Below are 14,550 nucleotides of genomic sequence, written 5' to 3' on the forward strand. Positions count from 1 at the left end.
TCCAATGCTAGCCTATGGGAAAGATGGGCCTTGATGTAGTTAAATGCGAATTAGCAGTATTTCACTACCAGGACATGTAAAACACAACAGTACATGTCCTACCTTTATTAATACACTGCACCCTGCCCATGGGGCTACCTTGGGCCTAACTTAGGGGTACCTTGAATGTAATAAAAGGGAAGGTTTGGGTCTGGCAAGTGGGTGCACTTGCCAGGTCAAAATGGCAGTTTAAACCTGCACACACACACTGCAGTGGCAGGCATGATACATGTTTTCAAGGCTACTCATGTGGGTGGCACAATCAGTTCTGCAGGCCCACTAGTAGCATTTGACTTACATGCCCTGGGCACACCTTTTGCACTGTACTAGGGAATTACTAGTAAATCAAATAGGCCAATCAGGGAGAAACCAAATACCATTACATTTTAGACAGGGAGCACTTGCACTTTACCACTGGTCAGGCATGGAAAAGTGTCCAGAGTCTTAAAGTCATCCAAAATGAAATACAGCACACAGTCAAAAACAGGAGGTCATAGGCAAAATGACAGGGGAAACCATGGCAAAAGATGCCATGTCTAACAATGTGTTTTCGGGTAAAATTGGCTAGCTGTAGGGATATGTGCATAGGATAGTTCTGAACGAAGATGCCAGTCTGTGTGTGCATAAAGTGAGAAATATACCAATTCCCTTAAGGGAGGGAATCTCAGCAGATCTTCAATAAACATTGCAGTCTCAAAAGATATTTACACTTTTAGCAAAATAATCTCTTACAAGAAATTATATATACACACATGATTGCATTGAAGATCATTCTCCGACAAATCACACAATTCAGATATTTACACTTTTAGCAAAATAATCTCTTACAAGAAATTATATATACACACATGATTGCATTGAAGATCATTCTCCGACAAATCACACAATTCATAAATATAACTTGTTGCTGATCACTTGTGAAAATTACAAACCATTGTGGAGATTTGCAGGGCGGCCACTTGGGCAGTTCCCTCCAACCTTTGTAAAAAATGATTTAATCCTTTGTGAGGACCAGGGTTGTGATGATTTTGGAGCAAGAGCACTACGGGCAGCACTGTAATTTGCTGATGGTAATACTAGAAAATATTTGTCATGGTTTGAGCAATTGTTTGAGTGATTCTCTGGTTTCATCTGGTAAAGTAGGCTATGTGTGGCCCGGGATTACTCTATAAGCTTTTATATATGTCCTATAAAAATGACTGTAAAAAGGAAGCAAATTAGGAAGTAAACTTTACTTATTAATAATTAGATTACTCCGAGATTTTGTCCTCATTGCAGTTATGAATTCCCACTCATACTCCTAATGGAGAGGGTAATCTGCAGGCTAATATTTATTTATTTATTTTTAGAGTTTTCTATAGCGCGAACTTGAACCGATTAGGTTATCAGAGCGCTTTACATAGCACCAGTTCCGTTACATGTTATCACAGCAGTTTACATAGAATCAGTTACGTTGCACATTTCAGTAACTTGAGCCGATTAGGTTATCAAAGCGCTTTACATAAGACAGCATTCGATGTCCAGTGCCCTCCTCCGCCGTGTAGCGGGGGACCACTTCCAGCCCTCCGAAGTCGTCGAGCTGTCGGGACTAGGCTCCTGGAATGACCAGTGCCCTCCTCCGCCGTGTGGCGGGGGACCTCTTCCAGCCCTCCGAAGTCGTCGAAACTGTCGGGACTAGGCTCCTGGAATTTCAGCTGTCCCTTTACAACTACTTTGTTTGAAGTCATGACGGAAGTCTCAATCCCAGCAGCAACCGAGTGAGCTCTCTGTCTCCAAGGGTCTAAGGAGATGAAGAAGGAAGTCCAGGAGAGAAGGTGGAAGGTTGATTAACTTTCCTCTATCATCTCAAGTCAAAGCGTTCCATAATGATTTGTGCTTGTCACATGGGCTGTAAACCAGACTATTCACCTCTATGGCCCTGTTGGAAATGGCAAAAATTTTAAATGCTGAAAACATTATGGAACAAGCATTTGTATGTACATTACGCCGGTCCGCACACAAGTATATTAACCCCTCCCACCCTCATGACGAGCTCAGCTCGTCATGAGCCACGGGTTTCATGTGCTCATGACGAGCTGAGCTCGTCATGATCATTAGAACGCTCACATGCGGGGCTAATTCCCTTGCTGTGCTGGGCGTTCTAAGGAACGGGCGTGGTCATGACGAGCTCAGCTCGTCATGAGCACACGAGAAACGTGGCGCCCCCCTTCCCCCCAGCACAGCGGTTAATATGTGCAACTGCTATCTGATGTATTGGTATACCATGCAGAGAATTCTTTCAACTGAAACTGTGGTATGTTTGTTGTTTATTGTCTGAAAATGATAAATAACGTTTTTTTTTAAAGTGTGACAGCTAGATTATGAAAGTTTTTATTTAAAAAAAAAAAAAAAGAATTGACTGTAGTTTCTTTTTATGAACAATGTAGACAAATGGTAGACAATGTGTGCAGTATTTTCTGGAAAGCTACATTTGCAGATATAGCTCATGAAGAAGATGTTCTGAAATATTTGAAGTTAGGTCAGACTTTGGATATTTCTTGGATTTTTCCATTGCAGAAAACAATTTCACATTTTACAGGTAATTTATTTGCAAGTAAGTCTTCAAGTATTTCTGTATTTGGTTCAATTAGCAAGAAGTTTAGTAAAATATCCGTATTTATGTCCATTGATTGTAAGGTGTCGCTTTCAAGTTGTCTCGTTGTAATTGTTAAGCTTGTTGCTTGTCTGTTTTCTAGTCCTACAATTTCGATTTGTAGAGTTTCTGGTGGTGCCGCTGTCACCTGTTGATTACAATGAAAAATAAAAGTGAGTGTTACTATGTAAATTGTGGTCATGGTAGGTGCACAGTATACACAGTATTTGTGGTTGGATACCTTTAGACGACTGATTCTTGTGGTATTTAATATGTTTTCTCCATTAAATTGGGAGACTGTAAATATGTTTTAAGAAGGTATGGTTAGGAAGTTAAGAGGGGAGTGGTGTCTGCTTCCTAGTTTAAGATCGAAGGGGGACATGAAAAGGATCTGTGGGAGATGATGATCTTCTCATATTGTAATGAGGAAATAAAAGTTAGGAGTAAGGGAATTACAGGTAAGTAATTAAACGTGTTCTGATGTTGTGTTTGGGCTGTAGCAGTGTATTAGTGTTTGAAGGCAGTCTGGGTGGTTGGCAGGGCCGGACTGGGAACAGCACCCGGCCCTGGCAGGTTGCTGCTCGACTGGCCCTGAAAGCAGGAGAAGGTGGTGGGGGGTTGGGCACAAAGCACTGCTGACACTTTTCCTACATGGGGCCGATATTGCAGCACTGCTGCAAAACCGCCCCCCCCCCTCCACCCCCACCCTGTAAGAAAAGCATCCCCGCGGCCACAAAACCGGCTCCCACCCTTCCAGCCCACCGGGGAAATGCCCGGTACCCGCTGCGGCCAGTCAGGCACAGGTGGTTGGCCATTTCGTGGCTTTGGCAATACAAAAGCCATGCCAGACGCTGGTATTTGCAGTGCCAACAGCCTTCATCTTGGGCTTTTTCACATCTTCTTTTCTGCACAAACTAGCAAATGCCTGAATCAATAAACCCTGAAATTGTACGCAATTGCAATGTGATTTTTGGGAAGTAGAACCCTGATTTTAGATGATTGCAATGCAAGTTAGAACTGGTCATATCTTGACACAAGTTGACTCTCAATGCCCATGCCTATAGACACACCGACACTCCCTAACAAATAATTGTGTAGAATAATACTGCTGTTTCACTACAATTTCTGCTATGCGGATGCTTTGCTGTTACAGAATGTCATACATTCACTGTTCATAGCATCAAGAAAAATGCTGTTCATAAAAGGTCAACTTGATTTTTTTTGCTCATTTGCTGCCTTGTGTAGCTAAAAATACGCGGCTCTACAGCTTTGTAATCTCAGCCTGCTTCAGGCCGCAAATCAATTGTGCTAAACAACACGTTTGTTTCTCCTTGCAGGAGCGTGGGGTGTTGTGGCTGTGTTTGGTTACCTATTGGAGCAGACAGATTTATTGTATCCTAGGGAGGCTTTCCTCCAGTCATTTAGCGAGGACGTGCGCGTTCCCTACTCGGATTTCACCATGCTAGACCTGTGTCTTGTTTTAAGGCCCTGTTCGGTTCGGGGAGCTCTAAGTTGATCTGAACAGCATTGATCTGATGGGACTGCCTCGCGGCGCGGTTACAAGGTGGACATTGGAAGCCGTGAGCGCGCCTGACGCGTCGGCGGTGCGTCTTCGTGGAGGGCGGGAAGGCCGTGTATGAGTTGCCACAGAGGTAAAGAATGGAGTTAGGTCACTTTAGATTAGCTAAACCTGACAGAGGTGATTATTGCGCATTAGTGACGGGATATGGACAGCGCGGGCTAAGCCGAGACATCTCAGTGCTGTCGGTTCAGTAATGGCGCTGAGGAGTAAATGTAGAAATAAAAATAGGTTAAGTGAATAAAAAAAAAATGAAACGTGACCAAAAGCAACGTACGTAAACGAAAGAACATTGTATACTAAAACATCATCACACGATTAGGTACTCAGATGCAAAAAAATAATTTTTCATAATGTATTTCAGTCATGTGGTCACATATGTCATGGAATTAAAATGTACGTTGCCCTGGTACAAAAATTCCAGCTGAAAAGTAACACATGAATTGGACTGGAACCAGTTAGTGCAGTGCCACCCAAATAAAATAGACACAATTGGGATTGGGTAATAATAAACAGGTGTAAAGTATAACGGAAATAAATGCAAGCATCTCCTTAGCAGTAAGCTGTCACCGGAAGTGACATCACGACAGGAAGTCCAGCTGTTTGGCAGGGGGGACAGCGTCCCCCTGGGTAAAATAAGTGCGGGGACGCCGTCCACCCGCATGGTACCCCGACTCGAGCCCTGCTAAACACCAATATGTCAACAATAACTTCCTAAATAAACCAGTGACCTTGAATTTTCACCTGGGTAGAGATTAATGCCTTGAAATTACTGCCTGTACTGGCACTACGTATACAAACAGGTCCTTGGTTCACTACAGGGAAAATGTTCTTGAGTGTGTCTCCCGGGGTGGGATGAAATGCCATGCATTACATGCATCACCGGCTCATACGTTTTTATTGCCTCTCATGCCCTCTAGTGCTGCAACTGAGGCCTACAACAGTCTCTGCACCTGGGCGCCAGTGCTTAGATTTGCATAATGCAGACTCAGGCTGCACATCTGTTCAACATTCAAATCATGCTGTCTGCTTCACCCATGTTTACTCTTTAACTTCACAAGGTAGCTTCAACAGAGCAGCAGTCTGACACTTTAAAAATTACATTTTGTTCAAAGGTTCTCTAAAGTTGTATAAAGTGCAAATGTGGAATATCAACGGGATGGAAAACACACTTTTCCAGCAGTATCTTAGAATGTAATACACCTGTTTAAAAGTGCACGATTTCAGTAGCCAGGCTTCCTAAATTGTTTCCGCTGTAAAGTAAACATGAATTAAACCTTTAACTCTGTAAATTTTGACGAGACATTGCTTTCTAAGCCCAATCTGCATCATATAGGTTATTAATTATTCTTTGAAATGGACAGAGTTTTTAGTGTGTAATATAGCTTCCTAAGGGCAGCTGCAGTCCTTATCAAAGCCTATGACGCCTATTTCCTCTGTGCATTTTTTCACTAAAGGATTTGTTTTCTATATAATCAGTCACAATTTTCCTTTTGTACATATTGTTTGGAATAGGCGACCACATTATTGACAATGAGACAACTATAGCAACAAAAAATCTCTAAATCTCAGTCACTTTGTGTTGATATATGTTTATATATATATAGAATGTTTGTACTCTTTAATATTGTTGCAATATACATTTATGTTTTAAGAAGCATACACCCTTTTAAAGTATTTTTTTGCAGATCTGTTCGCGTTGAAATACGTAATTCAGCTTTGTAAATAAGTTTCTGTAAGCTACTGTCTAGAGTTTACCTCTGATGATTGCTTATAAACATGAAAATAAGTAGAGAAAACAATCCCTTATAGGCACATTTACCTGTTATGTGCTTATCAAAATGGCATTCATATTCCTGGCTAACTTTAAATTGTTTCCAAACATTACATGGGCGCCCGAGCAGATGGTGACTTGGAGTTTGAGATTTCATTTGATGGTTGGTAGAAGTAACTGGGCTGGCCTATCCTGGGGGGAAATGATTTAGGACTTGGAATGAAAAGCATATGTTTTTTGTGTTTTGCTCATGTTTTAGTTTGTATAGCTTCAAATGACTGACACAATGGCTCTAATGAGGCTTTCATATTTTAATCTGACAGGGAGAATCCTAGGTTTTAGAATATACGGATTCAATATGTTTCCATCTGGTAATATAATCCATAGGAATTGTAGTTCTCGTTTTCCACATGTGGCATATTACTTTACAGACCCCTGAAGTCTTGCTTCTTTTGGTCAAATGGTCAAATCGCAGCCTTCAGATTGGAATACAATTAATAAAAATTGATCTTTTAAATAAATATGCACCCTTCTTCACTTGTCAGAAATAAAATGGTTGGCTCTTGTGGAAAGGAGGGTGTAGATCTGGGTTAAAGGGGATTGGGGAGTTTGGGACAAGGGGCATTTCAGTATCCATACCATCGGAGGCCTCGGTGGAGTGTCGTGATGGGTGTAAGGAGAAGAGATTGGGGGAGGTTCAATATTCAGAAGTAGGATGATCAAGAGGTAACATGTTGATGAGGTGTGGCTCAAAGACTCAATGGATTGTGCTGTACGCTTCATGTCCACATGGCATAGCAAGAGAAGACCTGGCATATTTTTCACTTCCTGCATTTGCAGATTTCTGGTAGGGTGAATTTACTGCTGCAGGTTTTACAGACTCATCCTGATGTCTGGACTCTGGATACCAATTATGAGGGTGTGCCATCTTTGAACTCATTAAAGTCATGCAGAAGGTTTTCAGTGTAGGTGTTAGTCTGTTGACTTTTGGCTGATCATTGAAGAGCTGTGCTTTGGATGGAGGATGCACTTCAGAAAGTACATGTAGGTGTCTGGAATACCTGTCAGTAAGATATTGCCTCCACAGAAGTGATGGAGGACAAGTGATAGTGTGGCCTTGCTAACGTCATTCCCCGGAAGGAATGGTTTCACTCAAAGGAGCAGTGGTGGTTGATGCCAGGTGGTGTTGGTGTTTTGAGTGATTTTGAGTTGAAGTGGCTGTTGATACGGAAGTTTCCTGATTAGGCACCACTTTTGAGTCATGGAATAAAATCGTATAAATATTTTTTCCATGCGCTATGGGCTTTCACCTGGAAGCACTCATCCAACCATTGCTAGGAAGCATTCCTCTTGCATATTATATTCTTAATAATCCCTTCAATTCCTGTGGCTGGTAGATTTTGTGTCGCTTCCACTTACGCATCAGCAAGATTTGTGCAAAAAGGCATGTGGGCTTCTCTGTGAGTTCCTTTGATTTCTGCCGCACAGTATTGTAGCATCCAGCTCATGCTGCCACACAGCAAAGGAGCCTTTGTCCTATGGTGACACAGTAAAGCATGAATCCTGGTCTGTTGCCCCAGTAGATTAGCACCCCTTGCTACAAAGTGCCAGGCCTATACTGAGATCTGGCTAAGGACCCATCGCCATTCGTAGGTGAGCGTCATTAGTCGTTCCACCATGGAGGGGTGGGGCCCGAAGGAAGTGGGGTATGACCGGAAGTGGCCACGAGATGTGTGACTAGTGAAGGGGTTGCATTAATACCCTTTAAATGAGAGCTGGTGCCTGGGGGATTCATCTCATTGTCCCCTGATGCGCTGCGATGCAAGGTCACTGACGTATTGCATAGAGACGTTCATAACTTGTTACAATGACTTTTTGTATCTAGCAAGGACTGGATGCTGAGGAGACCTTACCATGAGCTCAGGGCACAAGTCCTAAAAAAAGAAGTGGGGGGACGCTGTCACCGGAAGTGATGTCACGAAAGGTTCCGAGCTCCTCGTCCCAGAGAGGAAAGAGAGTGAAGTCCAGCTGTTTGGCAGGAGGGACAACGTCCCCCCTGTAAAATAACTTGAGCCCTGCATGAGCTCTAAGGTGTGGGTACCATGAGGGCTAGCTCTGCTGGCACGAGCTTTAAGTAGCAAAGCTTCTGGAATGGAAGCTGTTTTGGAACCTGTCACCTTTTGGAAAGAAGGCCTAAAAACCGAAACGCCTATTTGTGGGTGAAGGGCGGGAAGGGGGGACCGGTGAGCTAAGGAGTCAGAAAAGAGGGGTCCAAATGGAGTGTGGGCCCTGCATGTGCTGTCTCGAATTATAGGACCACTGTGCCCACTGTTTGAGAGTATCTGACATCAAGTGAAATACTTTTATCAACTGAGCTGTTTTCTTACTCCTTTCTGAAACACATTAAATTATTAGTAATCGGGGGACCCTATTAAATATATACATTTTAAGTTTACAGCCAGGCATGCCTTTAAATCAGAACTCCTAATTTTACAGTAATAACCACAAGGCTGACTAAACGATTTAGACAATTTCTATTAGAAACCGCAATTTGGCCTTCCTTCCGACAGCGCCTTGGTTTCTTGACCACCAAGGGAGAAAACGGTCGGCAGAGCCAGGCGTAACCGATCCCCTGATTAATATAAACATGCAATTTCCTTTGCACGCGCTGCTTGTGATTACTATGCACTGTACTGATCAGAGGAACAATCGTGTTTCCAACATGGCGGTGCACTGGGCCTCTGCGGGAAGCCACAACACGAGGCAGTGGGCAGAGACAATAGAAACCGTGCCTGCCGCAGGGGACAAATTGTTCAGTTTGGCCAGGCTTAGAGGCCCTTAAATATAGATGACACCATTTGATGTCATTGATACGGGCACGAGCTGCTTCCTGTGTTTAATTAATTAAAGGGCGAATTACAACGAAGGAAGAAGCCCTGTAATTGTATCGCAGCAGCTGTGATTAACAAAATGTACTATCCATAAGAAATCAACCTTCACCGGTCGGGGTGGTTTATGAGGGGTGGATGTTGTGACTGGAGGGTGCACCTTTGTGGCTGAAATGTGAACCTGCCTGGCTCGTGCAGTCTGACGGGTGCTGGGGGCGGGCTCCTTTGAAAAGGAGCAGGTCGTGTGGTGTCTTGGAATTCTTTTGCAGGAACAGCACCTTTGTCAGTTCTGAGGTCAGGTAATTGAAGCCTACATCGAGAATGCCAAGAATATGAAAGGCAGCGGTGCTGGTCGTAGTGTGTTGTTTATGTTGTTGTTAATCGGACCTAAGCGGCCTCTTTTATTTTAAGCGATGAGAGGAACGTATGACGATTAAATTGTGCCTTGAGGGTTGTGTGTGTTTATCCTGGGTCGTAAAGTTACCTGTAAGTTATTCTGTCTAGGTATCTGCGAAGTACGGTAAGTAGAGGTGCCATCTTTCAAGTTTCCTGGTTGAGTAGGAGAGGTAAGGTCTCCGCCGCGGGGCGCCATCTGTGATACACAGGATGTCACTGGAAGCAGTGTCAAAGGATTGAAATCCCATGCAGTCATAGACCAGAAAGTATCAGTACATGATGTGTCAGGGTGTGGAATCCCCTGGACGAAAGTAATGGGAGTGTGGGCCAAGGCCTAGCATGGTTGATGGGACATTTGAAAGTAGGTAATTTATGTCTGGTACCGTGGCAGGTGATATTCATGAATGCTGATGGTGGAGGCTAATAATCATACCTTCCATGTCCGATCACGCCCAGTGGTCCACCAGTACGCTGAATCCTCAACAGAAATTGTGTTTTTCTCAAGTGACTTCTGAAATCTGAGTGCATGTAAGAATGATTGCTGTAAGCTGACCTTCAATTGGTTCTCCAGATATTACCGATTAGAAGATCCTATTCTGCAAATGCCTCAGATAGAAGGTATTACCAACTCTAACCCCACACCCTCTGTCAGGCGTGACTCGTGATCCCAGAACGATAACTCCCACTACCACAAATTAAGGGATTTTAAACTAACGCCCATACGGATTATCACAGTTCAAGTCCAAGGCCAGTAATTCACTTTTATTCTCTAATGATGCCACATATAATTAGTAATCCTACTCCATCCCCTAAGCTAAGTAAATCACATATCATTTCACAAATAAATTCCTGGCGGGGCACTTTCCTGTCCGTTCAGATGTAAAAAATAGTTCCCATAATTGAAGCTATAGTTTCCAACTAGCGAAGTGCCCTATTATTTAGTACAGAATCATGGCCCTCTCAAAACTGCAACCTGACTCATGAAGAACATTTCTCCACCCATTACAAGATGATCAGATGCGACTGCATCCACAAACGCAGGGTGATACTTTTGTTAGCTTCAAAATTGTTTGAAATTTGCCCCCCATCCCCTCTATCTTGCACCAGGGTAAAGAATCACTGTTGCTGTCCATCAACCTAGAGAGCAACATGCACCTAGATATTATTTTATGCTGCTGGCCCCTACACACTCAATCTGCCTATTTCCAGAGATAATGCATGCCTAAGCTCTATTTTCAGACATCCTAGTATTAGGTGACATCAACATTTGTGTGAAATCCACCACTAAACTCCTAGGCACCACTCATCTAAAACTCATCACCTTTTTAGTTCTAACACAGTTGATGACTAAACAGACCCATAAAACTAGTCGCATACTTCACCTACTCCTGTCCTCTGCCAACCAGCAGCGGCTCCTCCGCTAAGCTTGAGGAGCTTTGCCTCACTGCACATTGGGCAGTTCAAAAAGGAAAAATAAAATAACGCAATGTTATTATCATTTCATTTTACCATACTGGCTCCGTTGGTTGGGAGGCGGGCTGGGCTGGGCAGAGCAGGGGAGGAGTGGTGAGCACTTTCTAAGTGCGCATGACAGTCCATGCCAAAGACCAGCACCAGCTTAAGTCCTCTCTTTCCCGGGAAGTGGCAGTGGTGCTGCACCTCAAACACTTTTTGGGTTTGGGGTCATTGGACAAAAATACATCAGCTGCTGCCCAGGAAGTGCACCCTTAATAATAAGTAAAAGGACAGCTTACTGGTATGAGTCATTTTGCAGTACATATTAGAAATACAAAACGATGAAAACTATATTGCACAGACCAAACCATAATCCTAAGCTTTTCACTAGTGAAAACAAATCAGGGCAGCCAGAGATTTTTCCTTTCCATATGACATAGCCATTTTGCAGTAGGACAAAAGTAGAATTAAGTGGCAGTGAGACCACTGAAAAAAACCAAGCAATCCATCTATTGCATATAAATAATTTTATATGTGCAATGGGGTTTTTAACAAATAAAATCTAGTCCATGAATCATTAGTGTTTAAAAATATTGAGCACGTTTATTTTGTGTCGTTTCTGTTGCCGACTCATTTAGAATCTGATTTTTCCTTAAACGGTCTCCTACTTTTTGATGTGGTCAGTGGTTAACGATACATTTGATTTGTAATTATTTAAGCACAGCAAAAATAGGGCAAAATACATTTTATACATTGTTATTCCAGGCAGACCTTTAGCTTCGAGCAAATCCTGTTTTTTTTAATTAATTTTTTTATTCAATATGGCACATAAGTAAAAGTGTATGTGCTCTACTTTAGTTTCAATGGTGGACACCTATAGATATTTGAAGATGTGCTCAACATTGGACACTTGAGATCTTCAACTGCGCTCTCCCCATTGAACACTCACTAAACCCCTGCTTTCAAATGGGTGCCCATTAAACCAGACAGGCTCAATATTTGCTTTTTTCACTTTTTTCATGCGGTTGCAGAGGATCTTCTTCAAACCTCACAACTGCCGCTATTTATGCCCGCCGTTCACTGTGGCCTTACCCACCTCTTGATGTATTGAGGTTCAACCTCAGTAGGCTTACTGGAGACCTCCCAAACCTTTTCGTCTTACCTTTCATCATGAGCATTAAAGGAGAGATTGACAAAGATGGGTGCATGTGACCAAGAGATCATCCTCCCACTTGTAGTGAGTGCAGGGAACTGAGATGAACGATAAGGTGGACTTTGGGGCCCAAACGTAAATTTCCAGTTATTTCTATAGCCCACAAACATGTATTACAGTTGGCCGGGAGTAGGCTGTGTTAAAAACAACTAAATTCCTCAGCTGAAGCTTTCCACTATAAACTTAATTGGAGGGTAGTTAAAAAAAAGTAACATATTTAGGCCAATTGAGTGTCAGTATCTTGCTGGCTTTATGGTTGCATTGAATGCTTTTTTGTCTGTTGCATGCACCTTTTTTACACCTTATGTCAAGCCCACAGCTAGTGTAAATCAGAGGTTCTGCGCACAAACACATTTACAGTTGTTAGTACATTTCTCAGATATGTGGGCATGCTGATTTTCAATAAGTTCCTTTGGAACTGCAGCTAGTACACTTCAGTGCAGCGAGAGAGCGGAGGAGCTCGCCATCTGCCCTGAAGCTGACTACCACTGTGAGTCATTAGACTCTGACCCCTCCAATGACCGCTGCAGGATGCCAGCAGGCTAGAGGCCAGGCAAGTCTATTTTTAGAGAGGCAGCGAGGGCATAAGGAACAGGAGAGTTATGTAACTTTCAGGTTTGGAAAATTGATGGGAGATGACCGGACCAGCGCCCCCTGTGTGCTATATTTTATACACTTCATGAATCTGTGAATGGTCAAGGGAAGAGTGAGGCAGAAGGAAATTAGGAACTTCTAATACCTGTACAGCTGACCAATCGGAGGCTCTTATTCAAAGATGCACTTCCCTCCTAATATGCACAATACACACTTAGGGGCCTATTCGCAAAAGTAATTTTGGAGTATGTGAAGTAGAACTATTTTAGGTACTTTATAATGCAATTCGCAAAGGCTGAATTGTGCTATTACCCAACCTTGGAGTAAGTCCGGCACCACATATAGCCAATCACTGATACTGCAAAAAACTCCTATAAAAGTAGTGGAGGCAGACAATAACACTAACACATAGGGAAACAAATAGAACAAAATAATTAACATTTTATATACACCTTCGTCAAATTAAGTTTAACTTTATTAGTACATGAAATCATAAAAAATAATGTTAATTGTTGTAACATACCTACTAAAATTTCTAGTCTAAAATACTTCCTTTTTTAAATATTCAACACAAATAATACTGTAAAGGGTGAGGAAAGGAACATTTTTAAATGAATAGAAACATTAAAATGTAATTAAGTTTAAGTACATTTAAGTTTTAGTGCAGATGTGCTGTCCCTCATTACTGTGGTTTTCCTATGTGAATAGAAGTTATTGAAATGCATTTTAATATTTTTTAAGAAACATTTTTTTGTTTGTTAATTTAGAATAAATTTTCTTAAACGCTGATTTAGAATACATTTTCTTAAACTTCCCTTTTACTTAATGTGAGGAGATTTCTGCCTGGGTGGCATACATCACCACAAACTGGGTAAAGTTATTATTAGTAACCTTTCTTTCAGTCGTAGTAGTGTCCAACTCCTTATTTGAGGAAGCAGAGATTCTATTTTTTTTTAAAGTTTTGTTTCTAAAATTCGGCAGCGGAGATTCTTAAGTCTACATCTATGTGAGTATTCTTGCATGGATGTACTGATTCCATAAATGTGAAGATCTAAGCCTAGGTGTGGGGAGATCTCCACATGTAAAATTACCTTTGTGAATAATCTTCTTATATTCATAATTGATTTGATTTTTTTCTTTAATATGTAAAACATAACGTACAGCTATAAGCCACCTCAGACCGCCTTGGGTGTAACAAGCATTGTTGGTGAATCATATAATGGTTACCTTTGCTCCTAGATGACTGAGACTGCTATGAGGATGTTACCGAGAGGCCCTAGGAGGATGTTCACCAGAATTAAAAGGTTCAACCATAGACATCTATCAGACAAGTGTGTTTGGAGTAGTTTCTTAGCCGAAGGTGTGATGTTATGTAATGGCATAGCAGAAGAGAAGCATATTCAGCCTTCTCTGTTTCTTGAGGAAGTCTTCTTCGACTCTTTGGCAGAAAGGCAGGTTATTTTATGGAATGGAACCCTCACAAGGAGTGCTCTGCCACCATTTGTTTTGTACAAAGAAGACATGATGGCTTTTCAACAACTTTTGGTGGGCTGGTGCAGTTGGTTGATCCCGGAGAGATATTCTAGGCCATGAGCATGTAGTGCTTATGGACCTGGAACAAAGTTTTGAACTTTAATATTTCATGGACCAAGCTCAGAGTTTAAAACTATGATATTTTATTGATTCGGAGCAAATGTAAAGGATTGGCCTTGAGTTTGATATAATCCAGCCTGATTTATTTAAGGTCATTTCGTGTGCAGAAAGATCATTTTAGGTAGTCCTTTTTGGAAAATATTGAACCAATCATGATTTGACCCCTGTACCAATGTTGTAAGGGGTGATCACCAAAGCTAGGATTGCACCAGAATGGTGAAGGTGGAACCCATTCTTGTTGACTGTGTTTATATTGGGTTTGAAGGACACATGCTTGTCGAACTGTACTTCCAGAGTATGCATTTTCTGCATTTCCATTGAGGGAAG

The 14,550-nt window shown here is 42.0% G+C and overlaps 1 protein-coding gene and 1 long non-coding RNA gene across 3 annotated transcripts in view; one reads left to right on the top strand and one right to left on the bottom strand.

Annotated features, from left to right (window-relative positions):
- Positions 1 to 14,550, top strand: part of ELOVL6 (ELOVL fatty acid elongase 6) — a 318,318-nt gene that overhangs the window by 119,475 nt on the left and 184,293 nt on the right. The gene's annotated exons all lie outside the window — the stretch shown is intronic.
- On the bottom strand, positions 2,422 to 2,974 carry LOC144819685 (uncharacterized). Its single transcript, XR_013607512.1, has 2 exons — positions 2,913 to 2,974; positions 2,422 to 2,819 (listed from the first exon to the last, which is right to left on the bottom strand). It is a non-coding gene; the product is annotated as an uncharacterized LOC144819685 (long non-coding RNA).

Source organism: Lissotriton helveticus, chromosome 2_1 (assembly GCF_964261635.1).
Source record: "Lissotriton helveticus chromosome 2_1, aLisHel1.1, whole genome shotgun sequence".
NCBI lineage: Eukaryota > Metazoa > Chordata > Amphibia > Caudata > Salamandridae > Lissotriton > Lissotriton helveticus.